This window comes from Eulemur rufifrons, chromosome 28, assembly GCF_041146395.1.
Source record: "Eulemur rufifrons isolate Redbay chromosome 28, OSU_ERuf_1, whole genome shotgun sequence".
NCBI lineage: Eukaryota > Metazoa > Chordata > Mammalia > Primates > Lemuridae > Eulemur > Eulemur rufifrons.
In genome coordinates, this window is record NC_091010.1 from 37,308,653 (window position 1) to 37,336,206 (window position 27,554).

Here is a 27,554-nt window from a genome sequence, read left to right on the forward strand (position 1 = left end):
TATTGTCTTGTAAGTGCACATTTTGGCTTGTGATTATCTTTCAAAATTTTTTTTTACAGTAAATTTTGTGAAATCATGGATAAATCAAAAATTCATGTTGTTTTTGAATATGAGTTCAATTGTCAAACAAGTGAAATATCAATGAAGTGTTTGGGAAGGATGTGCTAACGTACACACAGTACAGTGATGGTATGAGAAGTTCTGTTCTGGTGATTTTAATCTTGAAAATGAGCCACATGGGTCACCTGAGATCAAGATGGATAATGATGAGCTGAAAGGTACAGTAGAAGCGAATCCATCTCAACCTATGCGTGAATTATCAGCAAGGTTTGGCGTTACCATTCCAACAATATTGGACCATTTGAAACAAATCAGCAAGGTAAAGAAGCTGGATAAATGGGTTCCGCATGAATTAAATGAGCATCAGCAGAGAAATCATCTTGAAGCTTCTTGCCTTTCCTTGCTGTCACAACATAAAGGGGAACCATTTCTACACCATATTTTTACGTGTGATGAAAAATGGATTCTTTTTGACAATCTCAAGTGTTTGGCACAATGGTTGGATAAAGATGAAGAGCCTAAACACAGTCCAAAACCAAATATTCATCCAAAAAAGCTAATGGTCTCTGTTTGTTGATCCAGCGCTGGTATTATCCACTACAGTGTCACGAAACCTGGTTACTCGATTACAGCCGATGTCTACTGCAACCAACTGGACGACATGATGAGGATGCTTGAGATTAAGCAGCCGAGATTGCTCAACAGAGACAGGCCAATCCTCTTACAAGACAATGCTCAACCACATGTCACACAAACTGTGTCAACAGTTTAGGCGCATACTTTGATCATACAGCTTCTTGTTTGAGATATGATAAACTACACTTTTGATTCAAAATTAGATATTTCATATTCATATTTCATGACCTAATAGCTTTGTAACCAAGGATACTAGTGTACTGCAGTATACAAGGTAACCCACCTACCACAGGTTTCCCAAATAATTGAGAAATCAAAGTCTAGGTGGACCTCCTTCCGTACATTGGGGAGGAGTGGAGGAGAGGTGAAGCCCCACCTGCCGCTCATTCTCTAATATTCTCAATCATTCGCCAAAACCTAAAAAATTCACAATTCCATGACTATGAAATGACAAGATCCACTCTGTTTCAAGTGTATTCTGTGGTATTTTAAAGGTCTCTTCAGGCGCTGGTGGGAAGGAACAAAAGGGGTGGAACGAAGAAGAAAAGAGGAGGAGCAGGGAGGAGAGGAGGGGAGGAAGGGAGGAGGGAGTGGGAGGCGGAGAGGGAGAGAAGCAACAGGAGGGACAGGATGGACCCTTCCACCCCAGCAGCTCCACAATCACCTATTTTCATCCTGGGTTGTTGCATTACAGTGTATTTGAAGAACAGTTTCCATTGCTAAAACTATGACTATGACTTTGCCAAAATTAACAGGAAACAAAATACTGCAAAGATGCCTAGTTGTGTGTTGATTTTTTAAACTAAATGTTCATAATTGTGAATGCCTGCCAGTTAGAAAGAGACCCTTTTTGTTTTTCTCTTCTCTACTTTCTCTATACTCTCTTCTCTTGTCCTATACCCTTCCTCCTTCTCCATTTCTATTAATATACATAGTAGAGAAATAAACTATAGGACGTGTGTCATCTCATTCATTAATTTTTTTAGACAGGGTCTCCCTCTGTCACCCAGGCTGGTATGCAGTGGTCTGATCATAGTTTACTACAGCCTTCAATTCCTGGGCTCAAGTAAGCCTCCAGAGTAGCCGGGACTACAGGTACGCACCACCACACTCAGATAATTTTTTTAAATTTTTGTAGAGACAGGGTCTCACTATGTTGCACAGGCTGGTCTGGAATTCCTGGCCTCAGGCAATTCTTCTGCCTCGGCCTCCCAAAGCACTGGTTACAGGTGTCAGCCATGGCACCTGGCCATCTTCATTATTTAAGACAGAACACAGACCAGTGTTTTTAACACTAAGAGAGAATCCTCCAGAAGACCCAGAAAACTAGCTTTCCTCTGCTTTCTGCCCTGTTATCACTGTTGTTGGCAGCATCATACTAGACGGCCCTAGAGAACACATTCTATGGACCCTGAAAGCTAGGGCACAAATGACATGATCATCTCCATAGATTATCTCCCTAGATGCAGAAAAAGCAGCTGACAAAATTCAACATATTTTGAATTCCATAATAAAAAATGTCAGTGAATTAGGTATTGAAGGAACTTAACACAACAAAGGCCATATATGAAAAGCCTACAGCTAACATCATACTAAAAGGAGAAAAAGTGAAAGCTTTACCACTACAACCTGGAACAGGCAAAAATGCCCACACTCGCTTCTATTCAATGGATAGTATTAGAAGTCTTAGGCCAGAGCAATTAGGCAAAAAAGAGAAACAAATGGCATCCTAATTGGAAAGTAAGAAGTAAAATTGTCTCTGTTTACAGATACTACTATCTTATATGTACAGAACTCCAAAGATTCCACCAAAAAAAACTGTTAGAACTGATAAATGAATTCAGTAAGGTTGCAAGGTACAAAAATCAATACACAAAAATGAGCTGTGTTTCTATCCACCAACAATAACAATCCAGAAAGAAAATTAAGAAAACAATCCCATTTATGGTAGCACCCAAAAGAATAAAAAACCCAACCAAAGAGGTGACAGACTTGTACACAGAAAACTACAGAACATGGCTGAAGGAAACTAAAGACACAAATAAATGGAAAGACATCCTGTGTTCATGGATTGAAGGAATAGTGCCAATATGTCCATACTGCTCAAAGCAATCTAGATTCAGTGCAATCCCTATCAAAATCCCAAAAACATTTTTTATAGAAATAGAAAAAACAGGACCAGGCGCAGTGGCTCACACCTGTAATCCTAGCACTCTTGGAGGCCAAGGTGGGAGGATCACTCGAGGTCAGGAGTTTGAGACCAGCCTGAGCAAGAGTGAGACCCTGTCTCTACTAAAAATAGAAATAAATTAGCTAGACAACTAAAAATATATCTAGAAAAAATTAGCCGGGCATGGTGGCGCATGCCTGTAGTCCCAGCTACTCGGGAGGCTGAGGCAAGAGGATCGCTTGAGCCCAGAAGTTTGAGGTTGCTGTGAGCTAGGCTGATGCCACTGCACTCTAGCCAGGGTGACAGAGTGGGCTTCTGCCTCAAAAAAATAAAATAAAATAAAAAATAAAACAATTTTGAAAAGAAAATGTGGTATATACATACAATGGAATATTAGCCTTACAAAAGAAGAAAATTCTACCATTTGCAACAACATGGATGGATCTGGAAGACATTATGTTAAGTGCAATAAGTCAGTCACAGAATGACAAATATTATACTACATGCTTCCTCTTATATAAGGCAACAAAAACAGTCAAATTTATAGAAGTAGACAATAAAATGGTGGTTACCAGGGGATGGGGGTGGGGTATAGGGAATTGTTGTTCAATAGATATAAAGTTACAGTTATACAAAATGAGTAAGTTCCAGAGACCTGCTTTACAACACAGTGCCTATAGTTAACAATAAGGTATTGTACGCTTAAAAATTTAAGAAGGTAGATTCTCATGCTAAGTGTTCTTACCTCCCACCCCCACCCCAAATAAAAGGATACAAGGAAATTTTTGGAGGTGACCGATGTGTTTATTATCTTGATTGTGGTGATTGTAATGTACTTCTTTAAACACAATAGCCAGTTTGTCCTCATTACAGACTCAACAGTAAATCTCTCAAACAATGTCCTAACTGTGGCCTCCACACAAGGCATTGCACACTGGGGTCTCGGGTGAAAAGCCAGCAACCTCTGAAACCCCTCACCAAGTACACTGTTCTCAGAGCCTCTTCAGAGTCAACCTTGCCCTTGCTATCCTCCCAGCAGCCACCACAGCTGCAGATGCAGGAGCATACCCTTTAGGCAGAATAGCCAAATTTCATAAATGCCACTCTTTCTTCTCAACCCCCTCCAAAAGCAGGGGGCGTCCCACAATAGATAGAATATTTCATTCACACTCTGAAGAAAAATTTTTCCCAAGAGACACTGGGTAGTTAGATTCTCAACCTGATGAGGAGTCTATTCATGACAATCTCAAATGACTCATAACAAGGCTGTTGTCTGTCTCACAAATTTTTCAAATCAAGAAGTCATCTATGTCATAAATTTAACCCTTCATTTCCTTACAGCACTTTTGATTATACTACAATGTATATATATATAAGCTTCTGCCAATAGAAGTTTGTTAAAGAATACAAATTATAATTACAACACACTAAGTGCCAACACCATGTTGGCAACAGAACACAATTTTAAATAATAGTTGTCCTGTGGGCATATAATCTAAATCCACTTGCAAACTGTAAGTATTTGGCTCTCCTTGGCTCTTTTATCCAGTAATCTATAAATACTGCATAGAGCTGGGACTTTCTTTAAGCCCTGGGAGTGAACTAGTTCTAGCAAGATCAGAAACTGCTAGTTTCTGCAAAGAACAGTTATAGCTCTCTTTTTGATTTAAAAAAAAGGTTTAGTTTCCTTTGCTGACCCTCAGAATTTAGAATAGTCTTTTGGAAGACCCAGGCTGCTTCAGTTAAGCTGAGGGTAACCAAGGAAATACTCTGCCCGTGCTTGGGCTAGAACTTCCAAAGTGGAAGTATAGGAGAGGCAGGCCACTGCGATAATCAATGGGCTGATGAAACTCAGGAAACCCAAACGGGGCATTGGCCAGCTAACCTGCCATCATCTGCAGGCTCCCTCTTGGCAGTAAAAACTCTGGTCTGCGCTAAGTAACGGACATAGCTCCTACAGTTCATCTCACTACCATACATATTAAGAAACAGGACAGATTCGAAGGGTATGGGGAAGAAACAGAAGCATAGAGAAAAGGAAAAGCCACTAATTAAACAAAAAAGGTCCCTTTCCGAACTACAAGAATTCATAATTTATTTACACTTCGTTTTTTTACAGAAACTCAACAACCAACCAGTCATCGCTGCCGTACTGTCCTTCCTCTTAATTCAACCTCAAGACAATACCTAAAATTGCTCCTAGATTGTCTGTGGCTTCAATAACGACAGTGTAAGCAACTTTCTAAATTTAGGAAACCTATGAATCTGATTTCCTCAAAAGTTCATAGAGTAAGAATAGGCCAATGCTTTTAAGTGGAAAGCAATTTCTCTGTTTCGCACACAGCCCTGCACATCCAAGGGGAAGTATCTCGGGCAAGCTTCCACAGCAATCAGCATGAAAGCAGAGAGATTTTCCTTTTCCTTCCCAGTGGCGAAGTTACAGCTATTGAAGAGCTGCTACTGAGCAGTGCTGCGAGGCTTGTGAAGAGGACTTCTGTTACCTAATCAACGCCAGGGCCAGGAATGACCATCTTGGTTCCTACACAATGACCAAGGCACTCCTCTGAGGGGCTGTGCTCCAGTGAGCTGGAAGCATAGACATTTCACAGAGGATACATCCAACATTCAGAGAGAACAGGAAGCAACTGAATTTATCACCACAAGGAGCAGATCATGAAATAATCCAAGGTCAGTTAGCCTATACAAAAAGAACCACTCTGCTCTCCTAAAAAAAACTGCCTAATTTTTGCAGAGACCTGCTGTCACACAGCCTAACAATAGTTTTCTGTCTACTCTCTGACAGTCTGAGCTTGAATGCTTTGTTGAAGCATTTACTAGGGATCAAAATCACAAATACAGCCCCACCCCCTTTGCCATATTTATGTCCAATCTCTTTAGCTGGCGGAAATGTCCTTTGTGGGTGGTCAAGGACAAATGGCATTAAAGCCTATTATTCAGCTTTTCATGTAAGAAGACTTAACGTGTCAGCTGCATTTTAATCTAAGGTTTATACACTTACCCTTGGAAAATTCCCTTTAGAAACATCAATAAGGATTTTTTCCCTAGAATTCTTATTTTTTAATACAAGGCCTAATTATCATTTATAAATTTATTGCTATTTTAGCACCTGAAATAAAAGCCTTTAGAGGAGAAAAAGAGGCAGCTGCTGCAGAGTTAACAAGAAAGCCAAGATCTCTGCTGAGACCATCTAAATATATATCATGCCTCAAAAAATAAAAGAACACCAAGCTAATGCTTTCCACCGCAGGTATGTGTCTGAGCAAATGCCAGTGCTACAAATCTTGACCTGGATTTTTTTTTTCGAGACTTCTATATTGACTTCCAATTAAAGACAGTGGACAAACACACACATTGAGCGCTTCTCCCTCCTAAAACCCTAATACAACACCACATTTCTTTTTAAAGGCATAAATCCATATGGACAAAGATAAAAGGAGCAAAGATTAAAGTGTTAAGCTTTTTAAAGCTATGAATCAGATAGACGATAGCAACTAAATAGACTCAAAGAACCCAATTCTTCCAATTTTTGAGGCCCCATTCTTAATCATGAACAGACATTCAAACAAATAAAGCATCTAACCTGAAAGACAAAAACAAACAGGAAAAAAAGCAACTTAAAAGAAACAAAATTATGCAGAATAAGAAAGCTTCAAAAAGAAAAAAGTCATTAACCTCCTCAGAGAGCTAAGAAAAAATACTGTCACGAAATAACAGGATTCTATAAAATAAAAGCATTCAGAGAACAGCAACAATAAAAAAGAACTGCCAGAAAATAAAAACATGATAACAAACATGAAAAATGTAATAGGATTAGAAGATAAATTTAGAAAATATCCTAAGAATATTAGCTTAAATGCAGAGGTGGAAAATAAAAGACAAGACAGTCATAGTGTAACATAGGTAAAGGTCTGAAAAAGGGAAAAATGTTTTATGATTTGTCTCTTTAAACCCCCCACCCTTTTTGGGAATTAAAACCTTCATTCCTGCCCAAGGCCAGTAATCAAAGGGGCAGGAAAATGTTCTTTGCTGTTTGTTTTCTACCATCTTAAACCACAGAGGATGGCTCAACAGAATTGTTGCAAAGGTCACAAGATGCTCACCAGGAGATAAGGTGAACTGTGACCACCAGCTATAGTTGAACAATAATGGCCCAAAGCCATGACATTTGACACTGGTCACATAGACCCAAGGCCAACCACTGAAAAGCTCCCCTTTAAAAAGCGCTGTTTTTCTGCTTAAAGTCAGGATGGTGGTCTTTTGATACACTAGTCTGCTGCCCTCCTCATTTGCCAGCAAATTAATAAAAAATCACTTTTCCTCATTCTTTGTTCTCACTGATTCAGTCTCAGGGACAAGTACCAAACTTTCAATAACAACAGGACAAGTAAGTCAACATGGAACAGGAATTCCAGAAAGAAAGAAAAGAGAAAACAGATGGGGGAAAAATCAATAATGACATACTTTAAGAAAATTTCTAAAAATGAGGGATGTATGTTTCCAAGTAATGAAAATAGACTCCCACCAAAGAATATTATCATGAAATTTAAGAACACTGAAGATAAAAGAACTATGAACCCAAGAGAAGGAAGAAAAAAATCAGACCATCAACAGTAGGTGCCAGAAGATGAAGAAAAATGCCTTTTCCATTCTACAGCTCAGTGAATTCCAACCTGCAGCCACACTATAGGTTAAATGTAAATGTGATATCCTCAAATATATAACAACTGAAAAGTCTTACCTCCCATGTGCAATTTGTTAAGATGCTTCCAGAAAATGTGCTCTGCCAAAATAAGAGAGTAAACCAGGAAAGAAAAGAACATGGAATGAGGGAAACAGGGAAGCCAATATAGGAGCAAGATACAAGAAATTCCCAGAATGGTACTGAAGAGAGTCCCAACATGTGGTTGCACAGCAGGCCTATAGAGAGCAAGAAGTCTGAACTGGAACAAAGCATGAGACTCAGGGTGAGATTTCTCCAAGAAGATGTAATTGATAAAATACCTGCCGTGTCTTAAGGTATTAAAAGGAGATTTACATGGAAGGCTGGTTGTAGAAAATTTTTAAAAAACAAGACAATTAGTAAATCCAAGGAAAACAAAATTTGTGTGCAGGAAAGTTAAAGTAAACAAATTATACTATTATACAGTGCATCTGTAAATCCTGTTCGCATAGTATAAGGTAAATTCCAGATTAATGGGGGAGGAGGAAGAGAACCATGCACAATGGGGATTCGAGCTTTTCATAAGACGCCCTGTGGAACTACATAACCCTTTAAAAAACAAAGACAAATGACTGCAATAAAAACAAAACCTAAAATTATAAAAGAAATGACTATTACCATCTTTGCCTAATATTTCTTTAGTATAGCACCTGACAACTTACAAATTACTTTCACAAGTGTCTAATGAGTTAACATTTACCACAAGTCTGCAAGTCAGGTTACCTGCTTTACAAAGAGGAAACCAGCTCAGGGAAATTAAGTTAACTTGATCAAAGTGACACAGAATAACAAGGTGGCAGAGGCAGGACTAGAAAGAGCACTGGATGCACAGGGTGAGTTTGGGATTTACAACATGATTGGCATTAACTATGTGGGTGGGAACTAAAGGCAGAGGAGCCAAACTGAGTTTTAGAGCTCAGTGGTTCTCAAACTTGAGCCTGCATAGAAATCCACTTACAGGAGGTATGTGAAGTAGTCAAAATCATGGAAACAGAAAGTGGGATAGTGCTTACCAGGGATTGCGGGGAGGGAGAAGGGAGAGTTGTTTAATGGGTATGGAGTTTCAGATTTGCAAGGTGAAAAAGTTCTAGAAATCTGTTGCACAACGATGTGAATATGCTTAACACCATTGAACTGTACACTGAAAAATGGTTAAGATGGTAAATTTTATGTTGTGTGTTTAGTACTATTTTTAAAAAAGAATCACCCGGAAGGTTTGTTAAAACACTGCTCGCTAGACCCCACCCCCAGAGTTTCAATTCAGTAGGTCTGCATGGGACCTAAGAATTTCCTCTTCTAACAAGTTACCTGACACCACCATCCCAGGGACCAGATTTTAACCACCACTGCTCTAATTCAAACATTCTCAATCCTGAATGCACAGTAACTTCTTCACCTGAGGCCCTAGACCAAGCAAACAAGAATTTAAGGGGCGGGGAGTTATGTAACTGGACATAAAGTGCTTTTAAATTCCTCAGGGTGATTCTAATGAGAGCCCCTGACCTGAACACTGGCCCCTGCCAGTCACCAGTACAGTGTTTGCAACTAGGAGCAGGCCTGTGGCCACTCAGCCATACCCTGGCTGTGCCTCAATTTCCTCATCTACAGAATAATCATCACAGTTGTTGAGAATAAATAAGATAATCAACTCAGAAGAACTCAGGGTGGTGCCTATCACATAATGAATAATAATGTTATTACTCTCTTGCTGACATTACAGGAAACAAGGCTGACCCTGTTTTCTCAGATATAAAATGGGGTCAGGTTAAAGGCAATGAAGAAACTATTAATATTCAATCCCAGAATACTCATCAAGGCAAAAGGCTCCCAAGGAGCTGAGAACAAAGTATAAGTGAGATTAAATCTAAGAACCTATTATGATTCCCACAAATATTTGGCAAACTTAGGGTTGTTTCTAAAGAATTAGTAACTAATCCCTTTACTCTCTGAATAGGTGCTGTTATTTGGAATAAAAATATCATTGTAAAACCAGGTCCTGGAATCAATACTCAAACACCACCACCTCCATCTGAAACAACAAGAACAAAGAGGTGTATTCGGGAAGTAGGTAACGTAAGACTCGGAGGAGAAAGTCTTGGAGACATCTACACGGTAAACAATTTGTCAGAAGAAATTGAAAATGAACACACAGGTGCTCAAAAATACCTGAGCACCTCCCACACAGCAAGCACGTGGCCATGGGGGAGGACACAGCCCCCTCAGGGCAGAGTGTGGCGGGCAGTGAAGCGGGTGGGTCCAGCCATGTGGAAGCTTTGTGAATACTGAACAGCAAGCGCCACTTTTCCTCAAAAGCACTGCAGGGAGAGCCAAAATTGTGTTTTCTGCTAAGTTTTTTCTTGCTTTCATAGCTGCATATTTTTGCGGTGCATCATGGATTACCCACAGTGATACTCCAAGCTTGCAGTGTCTTGAGTCCACAGTAAATACAAAGAAATCATTGTCGTTGTCCTCAGAAAGCAACAGGACCCTCCCTAGCTGTCTGGGCCATACCAACGTCTCAGTCTCAAGGAAAAAAACCTCCTTCATTAAGTCATTTGAATAATTTCCCCACAAAAGATTCTCAACAATTGTGGGAAAACAGTCTTAATGAGGAAAATAGTGCCTATTTGTAGACAGAACTGGCTAATGGCCTTGAGAGCAGCACTCAGCAACAGTCTGAACCTCTCAGTCAGTAATTATGTCCTCACACCATACTGACACATTCAAATCACCTCCTGACCACAAAAATGTTTGTTTCCTCTGTAGCTCAGAATACTGGATCTGACTGAGCAATCAGAAAACATTTCCCAAGTGAGGGCCAACCCTGGATATCACGGATCATCCCAAGCATGTGCCCACCAGAATGGAGCAATGCCAGTGTGGCTCTCCGTGTAGTACAATCCCCTAAATATTCGGGAGGGGGGCACTCTCCATGCAGGCAGCTAGGGATCGATCAACTTTTAAGTAGAATATACAGAAACACTACCCTTCTCGTACACTTGGCTACTTCCCTGAAACAGGCCTACTTTGCAGTGTTTTTCCCTCTCTGCCTGCTTGATTTATTATTAACCCGAATGCCCCAAAATCATAATACAGAAGCAAATGTGAGGACAGGGAAATGAAAAGGACACGCTCCCCTACTGCCAGGGCCGTTTTAAAGGTTAACAACAGAAACAAGGGATGTAGAGGCTAGCATGCATGAGGCACTGTGCTAAGTGCCCTGCAAGTATCCACTAACTTGATCCTTCTTTAAACCCTATAAGGCAAATACCTTTATTTCCATTGTACATTTGAGGAAACTGAGCACAGAGAGGTTAAGAAATTTGTCAGAAGCTCACACAAGCTAATAATTGAACCTAGTCTGGCCCCAGAATCTCATGTTCTTAATCACTTCTTTATCCTGCCTCCCAGAAACATCTTTCAGGTCAAAAAACAGAATATACCTGAAAATGCTTTGCAAATCATAAAAAGATACATTAATAATTATTATTATAATAAACAGTGTGCCTCCCAGCACCACAACAGGTAGTGACCCTCCTGGTATCCTGATTTCCCTCTGGGGGGGAACCATGTCCAGCTGTCATCAACTTGATGCTTCATCTTCAGCTGAAAATGTGCTAACCTCAGGCTCTGGGGTGACCTGGCAATCCAACCAGAACAGGCCAATGTCCCTGGCCCCAGTGACTGGTCCAGCAGCCAGGCATATGGCCCATCGCAGCCAGAAATGTTGTTTGTGCAGAATCTTAAGGATCATGGCAATGATGTGCACTTGAAGCTGCTGAAAGTCTCCAAGAACTTGTGCCAAGAGGGACTCTCAGGACCTCATCTGGATCCCCAGTCTAGCCCCTCCTAAACACAGATCCACACCAAGACTTGCAATTACTTAAGTCCATATATTTTTTCACTTAAGATAGTTTGAATTGCATTTTCTGTCACTTGCAACCAGGAGAATCATCCCAGTATTCTAAGACACTTTTTGTTCCATCAAGCTATATTTATCTGCACTTCAGTACTTTTCTCCTTTCTGAAAATACAACTTGAGAGACTGAAAAAATAAATTTCAATTAGTTAGTCTTGACAAATCAACACTCCTGAGGCTGGAGTTCTTGAAAAGATGACTCCCGTATTATGTAGAACAGAAGATCCCATTTTTTTCCCAATGCCACAGACCAAGTGATTTGGTCTATCATCAAATTTGGTTCAGAAAACTTTATTTTTAACACAAAGAGTTAGGCCTCCAGTTTCTAACTTTCTAAGGAAAACAACAATGATATTTATTTTCTCAATGTTCTCAATTCTCATTTTCCCTCTAAATCTAAACTACATAGAATTACTAAAATGAAGAACAGGATTGAATTTTTTAAGACATTTCAAACCCAGGAAGTAGAAGACATCAATGGATATAAATCATTTCTTCCTCCTCCTAAAGAAGATTAACTACATCTTAACTTTATTAATTTTGGCAATAAAACAAACAAGTTTGGAATTTTAATTACATTCATTAAACTAGTCATTGTACCAGCTAACACTCCTTGTCTGTGGTTTCTCCAGGAGCCTAAGATCTCAGAAGAAAGCACTGTTGGTCACCTAGATCACTGCCTCAAAAGGTGGCAATCAGCACTACCTTTGATGTCCAATAGCTTCCTGAACTTTCACGTCTTTGAATTATTGCACACAGCTAAATAACTGCAACTATAATACCCAACACCCAATCTCACTTCCTAAAAGATCTCTCAGGCTGAAAGAAGGCAAACCCAGCCATTGTGGCTTATGATGGGTCAATGATACGATTCGAGGCCGGGCGCGGTGGCTCACGCCTGTAATCCTAGCACTCTGGGAGGCCGAGGTGGGCGGATCGTTTGAGCTCAGGAGTTCGAGACCAGCCTGAGCAAGAGCAAGACCCCCGTCTCTACTGAAAATAGAAAGAAATTATATGGACAGCTAAAAATATATATAGAAAAAATTAGCCGGGCATGGTGGTGCATGCCTGTAGTCCCAGCTACTCGGGAGGCTGAGACAGGAGGATCGCTTGAGCTCAGGAGTTTGAGGTTGCTGTGAGCTAGGCTGACGCCACGGCACTCACTCTAGCCTGGGCAACAGAGTGAGACTCTGTCTCAAAAAAAAAAAAAAAAAAAAAAAAAGACATATAAAAAAAAAAAAATGATACGATTCGAGTGTTTCCTTTATATTAGTCTGAGGACAGCCAGGGTGGTGAATGAGCAGTTACTCCCACCCCAAGTGTCCACCCATGAAACATACATGAGCACATATGAAAATGCTAACTGGGTTAAAAAGATGTTAAAAAAACAAGTTTCAAATTTTCTAAAAAAATGTAAAAACCACTCTGTATTTTCTATATTCACTACAATGCCCCAATAGCCTCCTATTAAGAAACAAACTTTTACAACTTTGAATAAGCAAACAGATAAGCACACCACCAGAGATAGATTAATTTGTTATACTACATTCCAAATTCCATTATCTTGGTTTGCTTTCATTTCTGTTGAGCTTGAGTATTTACTGTTAAAGTAGCGTAAGACTGGCTGTCTACTCGGCTTGGTTTGGTTAGCGCTTCAAAGCTCATTGGCCCTTCTCCAGACGTGGCTGCCTTCAAACACTTTAGTGTTACCACATCTAAACAATTAGGACCTTTAAAACTGTAGCAATTTGTGCGTATGTCACACTGCATACTTCTCATACTGAAGTAACCATTAGATTATGTCGTTAATAAAGGTAGCCAACATATTAGTTTTAAATTGAGGATTTGGCAATTCTATTTACATATTACACTTTTGATTTATAGAAAGCACAATTCTACAATGGAAAGTCAAGTTCACAGGAGCCTCTTTTAAATCCCACAAGAACAAGAACCATATCTGATTATCACCATTTTATGCCTGAAATACAATAAGCACTCTGTAAATATTTGTTGGATGAATGACGACATTAACACTAAATTTAGTGGGGTCAGCTTATTACATGACTATAGAGGTTATGATTACTATGTCCTTGCTTTTACAAAGTAAAGCAGTAGTTGGCAAACTTTTTTGTAAAGGGCCAGATGGTAAACAATTTAGGCTTTGTGGGTCAAATGGTCACTGTTGTAACAACTCAACCCAAGTTTCTTTTGCAACTATTCAACTCTGCTATTAGAGCACAGTATGTAAACAAACGAGCATGATTGGTTTTGAATAAAACTTTATTTACAAAAAAAGAATTTGCCTATAAAAACATCCAAATCCCCTGAAGAACACCTAATGGTTGGAAATTGGAAGACTTGCTGAGTCCAGCCAGACAAGTTTTGTTGGGTCAAAATTTGGGCAGGGGCTAAGTACTCATTCTCCACAGTGCCCACCACTCCTTACTGAGTTAACTGCCGTCACTATACCAGCCTGGGCCACATAAGCCTTTGACTTTACATCCCTGAATTCTACAGTACAAGTGGCCTCCAGGGATGGCGCCCACATCCAGACCTGTGAATCCATAACTACAACACAGGCCCCTCAAGAGCAAGCTCACAACTTGCAATTCTTTGCTCCTCACCTGATACTTATTAATAATATCAACACCTAATGAATTTTAAATGTTCATTGACTGCCTGTCGTTTGATATGTTCTGCCCAGTCATGGCAGAGAAGAGGAGGTAGAAAATGTGCCAGCAGGGAACAAAGTGACAAGGGACATGGTGAGTCATAGGAAGAGCAGCAGGAATCATTACAGGACTGAAGAAACAACACACACAGCTCCCAAGTGTGTCTCAGTCTTCTATCTGCTGTGTGGATCCCTGCTTCACATCACAGCAGAGGCTGGGCATGACCTGGGACTACCTCCACTGTAACCATAAACCCTATTTAATCCCTATTTCTGGGGGAGGGTGCCCTGGATGGGTAAACCCAAAAAATTACCCACATCTAGTAGAATAAATAGTTATATTCACACAATGGAATGCTCTACAGCAATGAAAATGAATAACCCATAACTGTATGTAACAATATGGAGGAATCTCTAATACATTATTGAATGAGAGAAGCCAGACACAAGAGTCCAATTTGCATTATATACTACATGCGTGCACACACACACACACACACACACACAGAGAAAAGAAACAGGCAAAACTAATTTATGCTGCTAGAAGTCAAGACAGTAGTCATCCACAGAGCAGGATACAGTTGACCCTTGAACAACACAGGTTTAAACTGTGAGGGACCACTTATATGAAGATATCTTTCAACAAATACATTGGAAAATTTTTTGGAGATTTGCAACAATATGAAAAAACTCGCAGACGAACCACATAGCCTAGAAATACAGAAAACAATTAAGGAAAAATTAGGTATGTCATGAATGCATAAAATATATGTAGATATGTGTTGACTATGTTATCAGTAAAGCTTCTAGTCAATAGCAGGCTGTTAGTTAAGTTTTGAGGGAGTGAAAGTTTTACTCAGATTTTCAGTTGCATGGAGGAACCCCTGAATTGTTGAAAAGTCAACTGCAGTGCCTAGAAGAAGGCATGCGACTGTGTTGGTAATGTTCTGTTTCTTAATCCGGGTGCTGGTTACCTAGATGTGTTCAGTTTGTGAATTATATCAAACTAAACACGTACGTGTATTTGCTGTTATGTATGTTTCACTTCAATAGAAAGTTATAAAAAATTACCCTGTATCTAAGTGGTCTAGGGCTAGTCAGGGCCCCATATGCCTTCCCTTCGTTCATCCTTCAAAGCCTCTTTCACTCTCCTCATCTTTTCAAAGCATGAACAGAGGCCAAAGAGCAAAAAAGCAAACTAGACCATTCAGACCTAACTATGATTCCAAACATAGCTCCTTCTGAATGTCAGAATCTTTCAAAGAACCTTTACTACCGTCACTAATCTTTTGTTCTAAATCAGAAATGAGAGTTTAAGAAGCCACTGCTCCCTTAAATGGCTTGCTTACATAGACTTCTTTTAAAATATGTCCTAAGTGGGCAGCTCTCATTCATAAACATCTATTAAAAAAAAACGCTTAGATATACAGGGACCACATGAGGAAGATACCGTAAATAAATTGTAAGTGAGATTGGAATGTAGAACAGTCAACAGTCACCCTGCAAGAATCACAGGTAACTGATTGTGTAACTGGCTATAATGTGTAATGACCTACAACTATAATCACAGCTGATCACATCTTTGCGATTTTATGTAAAGTTTCAATTCTGGTAGTCAAATTATGGGGCTAGAAATCATTTTTAATCTAATGTTGGTTTTAACATATTAACTTCAACTTCCTATTACCACTCATATTCTTTTCCACATTCTTCTACAAGATTAGGTTTTAAAAATCAATTAAGACCCTTGATCACATTAGCGCACAGATATTGGGCTACTTGTGAATGCTGATCAGGAAGAAGGCAAGGGTGGTAATCAGATCCACTAACCTCACCATCAAACATCAACCATGGGGGAGGGGGAGGGGGAGGGGGAGGTGCAGAGAATGAAGAAAGCACAGTAATTCCTCCATCTTAGGGCACATGTATAGTGCACATTCCATGCTTTTATATTCAGAAGTTTCTCATATCAAACTAACTCATATTGTTTATCTATCCACAAAATAAATCAGTTTAAAAATTTTTTTAATATGACTTTATTTCTATCAACTATGAAGGGAGCATAATTCAAAGTTACACTCTTTAATAGAAAAGTATAACTGTTTAATTAAATGATTCTGTGTCACACAGCTTATGATAGTTCTAAAATGTGTTTTAGGGGAGAATATCCTTATTTTTAAGAATTTAGGAGAAAATATCATGATGTCTGCAACTTACTTTCACATGTTTCAGCAAAAAAATGTACAAACTTACCTACAAACACAAAATGTGACAAAATGCTAACAACTGTGAAATCTAGGTAGTGGACATATAGGAGCTCATCGTACACTCTTTTAACTCTTTGGTAAGTTTGAAAATTTTTTATAACAAAAAGCTGCATAGAAATCTTTACTCGCCTTCCAAGTGATGACCTTCTTCCTTTTCCCAATCAAAAACAAATGGCTAAATATGCCCAAAGGCACATCCAGGGACCATTCATGCTGCCTTCACTCTGCAAGAATAAGCAAAACAACATGTTATCACCAAGGATTTTTATTAAGTTGATGCTATTTCAGTTGAGAAAAAGTTCTTAATCTATGACAAGCCTCTAAATTCAAACATTGCTATAACAATTTTTTAACAATGAAGAAAGTGAAAAAATAAAAAAATCATCCCATCGCATATTAAAAGCAGGTAACAACGATCAGCCCCATCCACTCTAGGAACTTCTGGAACAAAGGAACCCCTCAGGAAGTTTCTATTTTTCTTTTTTCCAACTTTACTGAGGTACGACTAACAAATAAAATTGTATTATTTTGGGTGTGTAACATGATGGTTTGACATGTATACATAATATAGGTCTTCATCTATGCCTCAAGGTTTGCCTCAGTAACTTTCTCTTAATTCACAGCAATCTCAGGGCAGTGAATTAGCCCAAACATCCACTCAAATAAAAACTAGAGCTTCCATGACTTGAGCTTCACTCTGACCTTGGCTTTCTGAGAGCACAGTTAGAAGGTATCCACATACACTCTTGGAACCACACCACAAGTGCCAAACCTCAAGTCCCTCCAGTCAAAGGTAATCAGATCTAATCTATAGCACACTGGACTACAACACATATGTGCTCTACAACAAAGTGGCATGGTGGTCTAAAGGTCATATTCCTACGGCCACCACATACCTTCCACTTTGGCATTATGTTGGATCCTCCCCACAGCCCTGTGAGATAAGCAGAGCTTAGTGATCCCATTTTCCAGAGAAGGCAGGTGGGTGTCAGAGATGATGTGTGACAAGAATATTCAACTAGGTGACTTCCTGGGCCTCTCTCTTTCTCATTCTCTCTCTCTCTCTCTCTTCTCTCTCCCTCTCTCTCTGTCTCTCAGGGCCCATGAACCTCGCCAAAAAAAAAAAAAAAAAAGAATATTCAACTAGGAAACACCAGAGCTGAAACTCCTACTTGTCTTCCAACCCCAAGCTCAGGGCTTATCTCACTATACAAGCTGTCTCCACTCTCCTGCCCCCCAACATGATGCTTTCCTTAAAACCAACCCCAGAGCCAAATGGCCAAATGACACATTCACATGAAGGGGGTGGGTGCTGCAGTTCAGTTTGTTCCCTGCAAGTATATACTCATAATCACTCTTAATAGTGCCATTAATACTGTAATCATTATTACCAATTACTATAATTACTATTAGCAATTATACTTCTCTTGTAGACATAATAATGCTTACTGTACTTTTGGCATTTTACATACACATACTTCATTTTTCTCCCTTCTTTCTCAAAAAAGCACATTGTTGGCAAACTGAAGTAAAATAAATATCACATTTCACCCCTGGTGATTTTTATCCTTGCCCTAACAAAAAGCAGGTATCACTTGCTATTGAGGATTTTCCTTTCATTTTTATAAAACATAAAATACACTAGCATATAATGGCACACACAGAGCTCCACCAGTAAAGATGGAAGGAGCATCAAACTATCGTTGGGGAGAATGTGATGTCTGTGACGGCCTAAAGTGGCTCTTCATCAGCTAATCACCAAAATCGTACCCATGCAGGGTTAGATGTGTCCATGATTAACGTGTGCAAGTACTGGCGTACAAAAGCCTGAGGAAACCCAGTCAGGGACCCCCTGCTCCTGACCGTTAGGCCTGTTAGCTAGATTAAAAATTGAGAGAAGCTCTCCTGGCTGCTTCCTCACCTGAGGGTTGGAACACTTGTTCACAGGACATTGGAGTCCACAAAGGAGAGACACTGTCACTCCCTGACTCACAAACTGGAGCACTTGGGCCCCCAGGAATACTCACCAGAAAGTTGTGGCAAGGGCTACACAAGACTAAGGGGGAAAGCATGACATACCTTCCAGAAACATCGATTTTACTCAAAGATTTTGGTGAGGGAATGTTAAACAAATGAAACAATAATTTAAAAGTGAATACTAAAACAAACATATGATAGAGAATGCAGTCATTGCATGAACTTTTAAGCTAAAACTCCTATCCCTACTTGCCTAGGTCCTTCCAGCCGCGCTCTTGGATGTGGCGGTGGGGATCAAGGGGTGCACTCTCTCTCCTTTCTCATTCAAGACAATCGGGGAGAAAGTACATGGCTGGCAGGGATTTTAATGTCACAATAGCCCTTGTTCTGGAGAATCCTCTTCAAAATCAAGGATTTCAGATTTTTGCCAGATCTGGGTACAGGCAGAATGAAGTCCAGGCATCTATCCTAGTGCAAGTATCACTGTGGTCCCTTTCCTCGGGGCCCTTCCCACCACTCCCCTGCCTCAGGTGCACTCTTGTCAGGCAGGCTCAGGCCACTCAGCTACTTGGTTACTGAAATTCTTTTGTCCCCATACTGATTGGTAATACATTCAGTAATTACAAAAATTTTCATTTAAATGGATGTTTGCATCATTGCTAAGAAAATGAGATTACCAATTCAGTTTGTCTCTAAAAGATTTATATTGTGAAATGTATATTTACGGGCGTGCAACTGTAACAGCCAGCCTCCAAGATGGTCCCATGACCCCCACCTCTGAGTACTCAAGAGCTTGTGCAGTCCCCTCCCACCCTGGATAGGGCTGGCATGTGCAACCACCACAGTACTGCTGAAAGGACAGAGTGAGACTTCAAAGGCTAGGTCCAAAGACTTTGCGGCCTTTCCATCTCTCTCTGTCTTGGAAGGGAAGATGGCTATGAGGACCTGAGGACACACTCAAGAAACTCTGCAGAGGTACACGTGGTGAAGAACCGAGGCCTCCTAGCAACAGCCATGTGCCTGAGCCATCCTGGACGCAGATTCTTCAGCCCCAGTTAAGCCCCCAGAGAGATGGCGGCTGCTTCAGTTGACATCTTGACCACAACCTCATAAGAGACCCCACGTCAGAACCACCCAGCTAAGCTGCTCCCAACCCACACACAGAAACTGTGGGAGATAATAAACGTGTATTATTGTTTTAAGTGCTAAGTTTTGAGGTAATTTGTTATGTGATGATAACTAATATAATAACATAGTGTCAGCTTAAAGAATAATAAAATAAATCCCACGTACCTAATACCCAGTTGGTGTTTGTTTTTTTTTTCTTTTTTCGGAAGCCCTGCGTGTCCTTCCTGACTACACCCCCAACTCATTCGTCACCACCACCACCCCACAGATATTCACCATTAGCCTGAACTTTGAGTCCATCACTCCTTCGCTCCTGTCTAGGGTTTTGCCATATAATGTATTGCCAATGCATTGTTGCAGTTTGCTGGGTTTAAGCATAATATAAATGAAACCATTTTGTATGTGTTTTTAAGATTTGCCTCTTAAGATTTTGATTTTGAGATTCATCCCTGTTGACTCATGTGGCTGTAGTTCATTCATTTTTTCCCACTACATAGTTCTCTTCATGTGAACACACCCACCATTTAAGGCTCTATTCTATGTGGAGGATCCTCTGGGGATTTTTCAGTTTTTTGCTATTTTGAATAATGCTGCCATTTACATGCTAGTGCTTGTCCCCTGGTACACACAGGCAAGAGTTTCTCCAGGCTATATACCTAGGAGGAGAGCTGGGTTTGGGACTGCACATGTTCAACTCCTCTAAGTAATGCCAAATTGTTTTCCAAAGTGGTTGTGTACAATTGACTCTTTAGCCGCTTTTCCAGTCTCTCTTCAAGTAAGAGGCATGCTTGTTTTGCTAATTACCAGGAAAGCTTTCAACCAACAAAAGGGAAAGCTTTTCCTATTTGCAGCATCACTACTACAAATAAATAGTACTCCAAAGCAGTGACCCAGACAGCTGGAACGTATTAGTCACAGGACATCGGTATACGGACTTCGGAATAATGATGCAAACCCAGCCACCACCACACACTGCCCACGAGTATAAGTCAAATTTGATTTCTAGACGTACATTAAAAATTCAGACACTGTTTTCTTCTGGTAGATTCACATACTATAGTCCCACCTTATTGCTGTCATCTTGAAGAGGGGAAAAATAAAACTCACATGCAACCCAGCCAAATTCAAGATTAAAGCAGGAGAGTCAAATCATTTCCTTGAAATAGTGGTATTTTTTTTTTTTAAACAAAGAGCTGGCTATGTGTTTTATATTTTCACCCATAAGGTAAAATTGTTATACCTGATTTTATAGCAATAAATTCTTAGGTATTTTTTATATAAAAAGATATCCTGGCCGGGCGCGGTGGCTCACGCCTGTAATCCTAGCACTCTGGGAGGCCGAGGCGGGTGGATTGCTCAAGGTCAGGAGTTCGAGACCAGCCTGAGCGAGACCCCGTCTCTACTAAAAATAGAAAGACATTATATGGACAACTAAAAATCTATATAGAAAAAATTAGCCGGGCATAGTGGCGCATGCCTGTAGTCCCAGCTACTCGGGAGGCTGAGGCAGTAGGATCGCTTAAGCCGAGGAGTATCTGAGGTTGCTGTGAGCTAAGCTGACGCCACGGCACTCACTCTAGCCTGGGCAACAAAGTGAGACTCTGTCTCAACAAAAAAAAAAAAAAAAAAAAAAAAGATATCCTTTATAGATTTAGTTAATCCAATTTCTTGGGTAGCAATAGTAATTTTTAAGATTTAATCTGCATTTCTAGTAAAATATGAGATAGCAAATGTTTCTATTGGTATTAAATACAAATAACCAGAAACTCAATTTGGACAGGAGGAAAGAAGAAATGTTATTATAAATTTCAAGAAGACTCATATATCACAGAAAGAAACAATGATGCCAGATGACCAAAATGAGGTCATTTTTAACTCAACCTCTTAACCGTTCTTATTTGTCTCTCCTATATTTTTCTTTTTTAAGAGACAGGGTCTCACTTTGTCATCCAGGCTGGAGTACAGTAGCCCAATCATAGCTCAGTGCAACCTCAAACTCTTAGGCTCAAGTGATCCTCCAGCCTCAGCCTTCTGAGTAGCTAGGACTACAGGTGTGCACCACCATGCCTAGCTAATTTATTTGTCTGTTTAAAATCATTTATCCCTATGAAGTAGGAACTGTCATTATACACATGTTGGAGGAAACTGAGGTACAAAAAGGAATTCAGTTGAGCACAATCACAGAGCTGGTAAGTGGCAGAACCAGGATTTGAACGCAAGCAGTTTATTCCAGAGTCCATATTCTTAATCACTGCTCTGGGCAGCTTCTTCAGTCCCCCAAGACCAACCAGAAGGCCCTGCAATGGTGACAACTGTAGCTACTGATTGCTAAGTACCTACAACGTGCTAAGCACTTGTTAATTATTCTACTGCATTATGTCTAATTCTCCCCACATCTCTACCGGGCATTTTATAGTTAAAGAACTTTAGGCTCTTGGAATTTAAGTAATTTGGCCAGAATTACACAGGCAGTACAATAAAACCGTGGAGACAACACCTAAACCTCACCTCTGTCTTCAAAGTTCATGCTCTTTCCACAGTGGGCCTTCTGGACAAAATAAAAATACCTAATGCCAGGGCTTGTGGTAGGCAAGTGTTGACCTTTGGTCCCCCAAACAGTCCCTATGAAGGAAACGGATGGCATATCGGGGGGAGGTATGCTGGCCTTCCTAGTGACAGTGGACAGCAGCTGCCACGCTTCCATCACAATCAGACTAAAGCAGAGTCACCACTGATGAGAGCAGAGGACTCAGAGACTGAGGACCAGGGCTCAACACCACCTTCTTACTGGGTTACACTGGGCAGGTCAAATGGCCTCTCCAGCAAGCAAGACGTTTCCCTCTGTAAAATGGGGATATCTTTTACTTCAAAGGGTTACTGTGACGATTAAAGAGACTAACAGATAAAATGCACCTGTCACATTATAAGCATCAGATATATGCCTGACAATGAAAAGAGTAAGAGAAACTAGCTAAGATTAACTAGCAGGAAAAAAGGGGGGGAGCTGATTTTAAACGTATTCTTACTTCCATATACAAAGTGTCACATACTTCACAACGGATGATTCGATTATTTTTAAAAGACCATACTTGTATCATGATTTTTTTTTTTTTACTAATACTAGAACTTCCTCATTCTGCTCATTTTGAACTACACTAAACACAATAAACTTGCCAATAAGATCAACCCTTTATGGTATTAGTAAAAGTCAGACACTTTTTATACAAACATCGTAGCTGGAATGGACTCAAAACATTTGGCTCACTTAACTTCTCTGTCGCTGACTTTAGAACATCTTAAGCATTCATTTCAAACGGCAGCATCTCTTCAAACTACTTCCAGTTTCCTGGAAATCATCCCCAATTATTTGGCCCATAAAGAAAGAAATTTGATTAAATGACTTTATATAACAACAACAACAAAAAAAAATTCCAGCAACACTACACACATCATTGCTATGAGAGATAAGGTTCCTCAATAGTACCCCTTTCACCATACCTAAGATTAGGTATATTAACACATGTAATGTGAATTTAGGAACAGAGCACCCAGGTTGCTACCAGTATCCTCTGCGGTAACCAGCCCTTTCTGCACTTAGGGGTGGAATGAAGAAGCGGTAGCAACTACAGCATTTTAAGTCTGCTCTGCAAAATTAGTCCAATCCCATCTCTTGACTAACTGATGTAATCCATTAGTGAGCTACACAGAGGACCATGTTTCTTAAAAGAGAAAGGCTGAATCTTGTGCCTGTTCTGACACATGATCCAGAGTGGAGTAGAAGCCCTCAAGGGGCAATTTAGCAGTGAGGGGCAGAAAAGCACTTCAGGATGGTATGTGGTGTTTGCAAAGAACAGAAGCAGCCACTGCTAACATCTTCTCAATCTACACCACAGGGCAGAACTTCTGCTCAGCATGTTTCCTGCATTCTTCCTTAAAACCCCTCACTCCACAACCCTGAGACAGTATACTACAATATAGATCCCTATTTAACAGAAAAGGAAATTGACTTATAGAGGTTAAATGACTTGCCCAAAGTCACAGAACTAACAAATAGATACAATAACTGGTTCATAGGATATGGTAGTATCTTTTGAACACGGAGTCTTTATTTGTCCACATTAAAAACAGAAAATACGACTAACCTCGTAAGGATTTTGTAATGAGAAAATGAGAGTATGTCTATAAAGTGCCTACCTAGTGCCTTGACCTTGGAATATGCTGTGGTAGGTGGGCAACAATGCTGCTATAAAAAGCAAGGCATGATAACCAGCTAGAACAGGGTTATGATAACGGCAACAAGTGTAATGGGCAGAAGATATATGAATGGCAAATGAGCACATGAAAAGATGTTCAACATCATTAATAATTATGGAAATACAAATCAAAAATGTAATGAGATGCCACTGCACACCTATTAGAATAGCTGAACTTTAAAAACCAGCAATATCAAATGCTGGCCAAGATGCAAATCAACTAGGAATCTCACACTTGGTTGGTTGGGAATGCAATGTGTGTACAGGTAAACAAACCAATAATAAGAATCAATGAGGCCTAGACGGTGGCTCATGCCTGTAATCCTAGCCCTCTGGGAAGCCGAGGCGGGTGGATCGTTTGAGCTCAGGAGTTCGAGACCAGCCTGAGCAAGAGCAAGACCTCGTCTCCACTAAAGAAAAAGAAAAAAAAATAGAAAGAAACTATCTGGACAACTAAATATAGAAAAAATTAGCCGGGCACAGTGGTGCATGTTTGTAGTCCCAGCTACTCGAGAGGCTGAGGCAGGAGGATCGCTTGAGCCCAGGAGTTTGAGGTTGCTATGAGCTAGGCTGATGCCATGGCACTCTAGCCTGGGCAACAAAGTGAGACTCTGTCTCAAACAAAAAAAAAAAAAAATAAGGATCAATGATATAAACAACAACACAGACAAATCGCAAATGCATTATGCTAAGTGAAAATAGTCTCAAAGTCTGTATAATCCCACTCATGTGATATTCTGGAAAAGGCAAAACTACAAAGACAGAGAACAGATCAGTGTTGCCAGGAGTTCAGGGGGCGGGAGGGTTTGACTACAAATAGGCAGCACCAGGGAATCTGAGGATGATGAAATTGTTCACATGCTGTTTGTAGTGGTGGTTATATAAATCAACGCATGCGTTAAAATTCACAGAACTTGCTATGCACTGAATGTTTGTCATACCCCCAAAATCCACATGTTAAAACCCTAATCCCGAGTGTGACGGTATTTGGAGATGGAGCCTTTGGGAGGTTATTAGGTCATGAGGATGATGAAGCCACCATAATGGGATTAGTGGCCTAATAAGAAGAGACAGAACAAGAGAGAGATGATCTCTCCCGCTCCTGAATGTGCCAGGAGGAGACAGCCCTCACCAGAATTGGACCATGCTGGCTGGCACTCTGATCTTCAGACTTCCAGCTTGCAGGACTCTGAGAAATAAATGTTTGTTGTTGAAGCCACCCAGCCATGGTATTCTTGTTACAGAAGCCCATATGACTAAAACAGAACTACATACCCGCAAAAAGGGAATTTTACTGTTGGTAATTTTTTTTAAATTACTAAAATGTAGCATTTTAAAAATCACAGAAAAAATTGGCAGGTCTTGGTGAATGGCTGAATATTTGACATGTGTGGGGAAGTGGTGAACAGGGAAGGTGGAATATCTGTGAAGTTCCTTGCCCAGAGAACAGTAAAAGGGACAGGAGATCATCAGGAGTCCGTGAGGGAGAAGTCCACAGAGGCTCTGAGGTGCTTGGTGTCCAGAACCTTGTTTCTAACATGATTTTACCACGAGTGACTCTGTGAAATTATGCAAACCACCTCATCTCCCTGAACCTTGGCTTACCTAACTCTAACATGAAGCAATGAAGCAAATGATCTTGAAAGTCTTTTCCTGCTACAAACATTCTAAGGTCAATTTGTGTTTAAGCTATTGAGCTCAAGAAGACAATAGAAAAAATAAGGAGAAATACCCAGGAATGAAAAATATACCTCCACAAATGCCATGAGAAAACAAAAACAGTGAAAATCATCAATGTATACAAGTGATAAGGTGATGGTGGCAGAAGTAGCCAAGGGCAGAGAAAAGTCACTCAGAATACCACTCTACTGCGTAATGGAAACCAAGAGAAGAGAGGTTTCCTAGGGGCGGGGGGCAAGGGAACTGGAATAACCCAAGAACCAAATGTAAAACAGTCCAGAAAAATGAGGACTGATAGTACAAAACTATACAGATCTTCACGTGATCAACAGAATGATTGCCAAAACATATAACAAAAAAGCTACCACCCAAACCTTGTACGTTGTCTGTATATCTAGGTTGTGTCCTGATTATTTCTGCCCTTGTATTTTCAATTTCACTCTGCCTTCATCTTTGCCACTATGAGCACAGAATTTTAATAAAACATGTAGTTTCTCCATAAAAGCCCACTTCAGGGGCTATAATTTTCAAAATTTAGAAATTCCTGGAAATTAAGAATATGGTTGTTGAGTACTGGTAAGCCATTTTCTTATCCTACATAGGTTAATGCAAAGACTCCCGAATACTACAATGGAAGAAACCACTGCATTTTTAAAGGAGTTAACAGAATGGGAAGTACACAACTTAAGAAGTATTAAGATTTTATTATTGTCACTTTATTAGTTTACAAACTGAGAAGATAGCTTGAAGTCAATAATGTTCCCAAACTGACCAAGTGAATGGGACAAATCCCTCATCTCTGTCCAGACTGGGCCTCAGAGCACTTTCACGGGCTTGAGCTATTTCAGCCAAGTGAAAGCAGTGAGACATAACACCCACCGCATTCACTTGCATACCACAGACCAGAACTGGAGGATTAGGGAAATTAACAGTTAAAAAGAATACCCTGGGGAGGAGGGGGAGGATGAAGAGAAGTGGGTTAAAGGGTACAAACATATAGTAAGATATAAGAAATAAAGTCAATGTTTGATAGCAGAGTAGGGTCACTACATTTAAAAATGTACTGTCCCCGGGTGATGGACACCCTGAATACCCTGATTTGATCCCTATGCATTATACACATGTAACCAAATTGCACATGTATCCTATAAATTTGTACAAGTAAAAAATTTAAATTTTGAAAAAGAATTCCTGCATGCAAAATTAACACACCCAAAACTTTTCTGACACAACTACCGTTGCCAATTTTCCTTTTCGATGATTAAATGTAAAAATATTAATTTGATATAACACAGTTCGGCTGGTTATAAAAGAGGACCAGAAAGAGCAGGGTACTTGGGCTTGAAGTCTGCTCTCTTTCACCACTAACAACTCACTAAGGGCAAATGTCTTCACTCCTTTTTATCTCCCTTTCTGCATCTACAAAACAGGGATAATCACATCCTCCATCTAGCACTCAGGCTGCTAGTGACACACACCAGATGAGATCATGTCTGTGGAAGCACTCAAGGAGAATGCAAATAAATACAAATAGAAGGCGTTATTACTGCTATTCTATATGGGGGAGTGGGGAATGTATTTCAAACACAATCACATCCCAACTGCATCTTTCAAGTCAACCATATGCTTCTCTCCCATCACAGCTGGGCTGTTGAGCAGATGCTGAATTGATGGAGACAAAAAGGTGGTGAGAGGGAATGCTTCTGTCACCCAGCTCCAGTCCTCCTGGCTATGTGAAGATAGAGAAGTAGTTTCTTAGCAATTTCTATTCTACTAATCTTTTTGAGAGCCTCCTATGTGTCAGACACCATGCCAGGCACTAAGAAGGAGATTTTTAACAAAATAGGCCATGTTCTCAAGAGCGTTCATCCTGGAAATAGCCAAGAGCTGAGTCTAGGAAGACGAGAACAAATCAGATGAGTGAAAGAGGGGTTAGACATTCACCCTAAGTAGGCAGAACGCAGATGAGGGGATAAGGGATGGACAACAGAGACCAGGTGTCCGCCCAGGGCTCTCAGGCCTTCTCCTGAGGGCCACAGAGCCACAGACATG

The 27,554-nt window shown here is 40.2% G+C and overlaps 1 protein-coding gene across 2 annotated transcripts in view; it reads right to left on the reverse strand.

Moving 5' to 3' along the window:
- Window positions 1–27,554, reverse strand: part of SGMS1 (sphingomyelin synthase 1) — a 285,145-nt gene that overhangs the window by 232,991 nt on the left and 24,600 nt on the right. For both annotated transcript variants that reach the window (XM_069459845.1, XM_069459846.1), the window contains exon 2: window positions 16,594–16,688. The gene's annotated coding sequence lies outside the window, so the exon portion shown is untranslated. The remainder of the gene's footprint in view (window positions 1–16,593; window positions 16,689–27,554) is intronic.